General features: G+C 46.1%; 1 protein-coding gene across 2 annotated transcripts in view; it reads right to left on the minus strand.

The window, feature by feature from the left end:
• The window catches only part of cebpg (CCAAT enhancer binding protein gamma), a 13,475-nt gene extending 8,669 nt beyond the window's left edge, over positions 1–4,806 (minus strand). For both annotated transcript variants that reach the window (XM_063189635.1, XM_063189634.1), the window contains exon 1: positions 4,652–4,806. The gene's annotated coding sequence lies outside the window, so the exon portion shown is untranslated. The remainder of the gene's footprint in view (positions 1–4,651) is intronic.
• Positions 4,807–5,021: the final 215 nt, after the last annotated feature.

Consider the following 5,021-nt stretch of genomic DNA (forward strand, 5'->3'; position numbering starts at 1 on the left):
ACACTTCATAAAGTCCTCCACACACACACACAACTACCACTCCCCCCCTTCCACACACACACACACACACACACACACACACACACACACACACACACACACACACACACACACCTCCCATACACTTCATAAAATCCTCTATACACACACAACTACCACTCCCCCCCCCCCTCCACACACACACACACACACCCTCCCCAGACACGCGCACACACGCTCACAGACACCGCCCTCCCCCAGACACACACACTTCATAAAGTGACACACACACACACACACACACACAAACACACACACACACACACCTCGGCAGACAATCTCCCTCAGGACAGTCTCCATGACGACGGTAACCACAAATTGTGTGTGTGTGTGTTTTCCTCCTCAAAACAATAGAGGATATAAGTCCATAAGGCAGTATGGCAGACTCATGAGGACGCTGTGTACAGTATCAGTCAATAGTTGACCTATACAGCGGGTGGTGCCTTCACTACGTTATAGGGATGCAAACGATTAATCGATTAATCAACTTTAATCGATCAATGCATTAATGGATTAAAAAACATGAATCGCAATTAATCGACAATTCAAGTGACAAGGGACCCAGGTGAAATGGGCATGTGAAAAGTGTGTGTGAAGAGGGGTGGGAATATTCAAATCACCTTTGGATTAAAGAATTGAAATAAAATTAATTTAAATGTGGTATTTTATCACAATTTTTAATTAAACTTTTTTGATTTAGTAGTTTTTTCTCAGAGAAACATTGAGATTTCGGGGGGGGGAACGCCGCTTATCAATTAATCGTAAGTCGATTGATAAGACTATCAACTAATGATTAATGAATTAATCGATAATTTGCATCCCTACTACGTAACTGGCTAGATGCCTGATTCTCCTCAAATGGAAACACTCCTTCCCACCCCACCAACACATGATAGTTGGGTGAAAGAAATCTTGCATTGCATTAGACTGGAAAAAATACGTTTCTCCCTCCGAGGATCCCTTGACACATTCCACAAAATATGGTCACCTCTCTTGAGTTTTATTGAAACAATTGTTGTTCATTCTGACAATGCATAAGACAGCAGTTTCCTTGGGGGGTGGTGGGACTGTTTGTGTGTGTTCATATGTGGGGTGGGGAGGGGTGGGGGGTCACTAAGGGGAAACATTTCAAACTAAATGACAATTTGCATTTTGTATTTTGCTGAAAATGTCAAATAAAAGGATTTATCAAAAAACATCGGGGGAAAAAAATTTTTTTGGACACACCTTCTCATTCAATGCATTCTCTTCATTTTCATGGCTATTTTCATTTTCATGGCTATTGTCATTTTCATGGCTAGTAACATTTTCATGGCTATTTTCATTTTCATGGCTATTAAGATTTTCATGGCTATTTTCATTTTCATGGCTAGTAACATTTTCATGGCTATTTACATTGTAGATTTCCTGTTACGTGCAGGTATGAGGCTTCCGGAGGTTTACTAACATTCTACGACGAGCCCTGCTAGTTGGCATCTATTACATGTGCAGGTTCATAACAACAACGTGTTGTTCAGACCAACCATGTACAGTGTATGTAACGCGTGTGTCACACTACAAAGAAAGATGTCAAATGAGAATCAGTGTCTATTGTGAAGAATGTTAGCATTAAAAGAATCTTTGTTTAAACAGCTGTATGAAAACTGTGGCATTGGGCATGTGAGATCAGACCGCTGTTACATACAGACTATTAGTAATATGTGAATATCTGTAACGACGAGTAGTAATAACACAATAATAAGCAATCTCGTTGTACAATGAAGGCTTTCTATTCTATTCTATTCTATTCTATTCTATTCTATTCTATTCTATTCCTCAGTTGGTTAAGACCGCTGTTACTGAGTAATATGTGTAACTTGTGTGAAGTAACATAATAATAATAATCTTATTATGGAAATAAGGGATGTACAACGTACTACTGACACACACACACACACACACACACACACACACACACACACACATGCCCCTAGCAGCTATAAGTTTGTCCAATAATGTCCATACACATTGAGGCTGGTGATAATGGTATTCTCACACTAGGCCTACTGCATATCGCTGACACAGCAACACTGGAGATGGGAGAGAGGATACACACATTACACACACAAACACACACACACACACACACACACACTGGAAGCTGCTGTCTGTCAACAGCATCCGCTGAGCAGCTTGGCTGCCGGATGAACACACACGCGCACACACACACACACACACACACACCTCCTGAAAGAGGACTCGGATAAGATGGTGTGTGTGTGTGTGTGCATGAGTGACTGGAGGTGTGTGTGTGTGTGTGTGTGTGTTGTATTTGCATCTGCCTATTGGAGAGAGTAATACTGAGGGTAGAGAGTAATCAGTCAGAGATGCTACCAGGATAAACACACGCACACACACACAAACACGCACACACACACGCTACCTGGACATTACGCACACACAGATGCTACCTGGACACACACACACACACACACACACAGTCCCAGATTCTGTCCTACATATCGTATCTGCAGCCCTGATGTACCCTAATCTCCAACGCCCATCAGATTGACAGGGCAGTCATGGGTGAGCGGTTAGGGCGTCAGACTTGCATCCCAGAGGTTGCCGGTTTGACTCCCGACCTGCCAGGTTGGTGGGGGGAGTAATCAACCAGTGCTCTCCCCCATCCTCCTCCATGACTGAGGTACCCTGAGCATGGTACCGTCCCACCGCACTGCTCCCCATGGGGCGCCACTGAGGGCTGCCCCCTTGCACGGGTGAGGCATAAATGCAATTTCGTTGTGTGCAGTGTGCAGTGTTCACTTGTGTGCTGTGGAGTGCTGTGTCACAATGACAATGGGAGTTGGAGTTTCCCAATGGGCTTTCACTTTTTTCACTTTCAGATTGACATGTAACAACACGTAGCCTGCTCACTCGTTCATCAACAGTGATGGGCAATATGAAAGCGACAAGTGAACTAGTTACAATCCAGTGCCACATATTTCTGTCTGGTTCTACCTGTACCAATTCAACCAGGTGATCATTCAATCGGCCAATCACCTGTCTGATTTTGTACGGGTATGACATCACACATAGCGGACTCTTTTATCCAAAGCCACTTACAGTTATTTAGATACAGGGTATTGGTTACAGTCCCTGGAGCAGTGTGGGGTTAGGTGCCTTGCTCAAGGGCACTTCAGCCATGGATGGAGGTGTAGGGAGAGGTAAGGGTGGGATTCGAACCTGCAACACGCTGATCTTAAGTCCACCTCTCTAACTACTATACCACCGTTGCCCATTTAGAATATGTGTAGAATATGTTTTGCCCATCGCCGTATCACTCCTATATCACTCCACTCCATCAGCAGCATCAGATCCGTAGTGATGGAGGAGGCATATGCTGTGTCTCAGAGATGGCGCACTTGTGCACTGTATTTCAGGCACTATGTTTCAGTGAGTAATTATTAATACTCCATACGTACTATAACATGAACAGCGAAGTGCGCAAGTGCACCATTTGAGATCCAGCACATTATTCCCATCAGCAACAAACCTATCCAATCGGCTGCGACACGACCCCACAGATTATACTCGATAGGCGGCGGCGCATGCATGTCGTCGCTAGTAGGAGCACGGTGGGGTCCGCCCATCTCGGTCTCGAGCTCGGGCTAGCCCGGTGAGGAGTTGCCACTCGTTGCATCATCACCTCGCCAAGACTCGTCGCGCCGCGCGCGCTCCCCCTCCCCGCCCCTCCCGTGCCTGCTGCTGCCTTTGTGCCTGCCTGACGCCGAACGGGGAAACTCCGGTAGTCAGGCAGGCTCCGTTTCTACCGTGATATCGCGCTCCAAAACCCACAGGGAGAATCGAGACCTCTCACGCACTCACTCTGTCCTCACACACCGGCACCGACCCGGTCCACGTGTGTGCCTGAACCGGACAGGAGTGGTCCGGGTCACGGTGGCATATCATATCGGCGTCACGTCTGCGATAACTCCAGCATGACCTCATCGTTATATCAGACGGGGAATACCGCTAGCTAGCCGCCTTATTAGCTAGCACAACACAGCACTCACACAAACATCCACGCCAAATAATCGTAACACACTTGTGAAAAATAATTACCAACAGTAAACTACCAGACGTTTAATACATCTCCTAGCGCCAGGTCGAAACCTCAGCGTGTCAGAACGACACCAGAGAGGGGTTTCGCTTCATGGATGGCACACATCTCCCTGACCGCCTGGCTTTGACACTCAGATAGCACCAGTTGGATTCGTGATTGCACAACACCTACCGACTGCTAGCTAGGGATGCTAGCCTGTTAGCACGCTAGCAACACCACCACAGTCCACGTCAACTAGTGCCTCCATCTCCCTCTCTCTCTCGCACACAATGGCACTGTCCCTACCCCGATACTGGCAACAGACAGCCGAGCAGGGGTCCAGGTAAATGTTATAGACATGTCATGACGATATAGGGATAAATGAGACGGACAGGGAAACGAATAGTGTCCCGAAACAGTATAAAGTTTGCACATCTTTATCTGCTAACTGACTTTTACACTTTTTCTGACAGGCAAAGGCGCGTTCGGTGAAAAAAATAGGCTATAAACTATTCCAAATGAACACGTTACCTTCACAATGTTACTGCCGACTCAATGGTCCATCGAATGGCCAAGGTACACGAAAATCCAGATCCCTTGTTGACAATAAAAGTGTGTATGTCGCCCAGGTCTGTTATTGTTTAGCTAGTTCATCGGGTGCCGCTTGAGAACTATTGCGAAATCGCTTTTCCTTGTAGGGACAACTGCGAGTCCAGCCAATGGGCGTCCTCGCTGCCGAGACATGATGCAATACACCAGATGACGGACAGAAAACATGACCAATCGCAAAGCAGCTTTTTATTTTCGCGTGTTTATGTAAGAAAATACACTGAAGTGGAGCCGTAATAGCGAGCGTGACTTGGTTTTTGGTTTTTGCATGTAAGAGCTATAAAAGAGGGAC

The sequence above is a fragment of the Engraulis encrasicolus genome, chromosome 23 (assembly GCF_034702125.1).
Source record: "Engraulis encrasicolus isolate BLACKSEA-1 chromosome 23, IST_EnEncr_1.0, whole genome shotgun sequence".
NCBI classification, from domain to species: domain Eukaryota; kingdom Metazoa; phylum Chordata; class Actinopteri; order Clupeiformes; family Engraulidae; genus Engraulis; species Engraulis encrasicolus.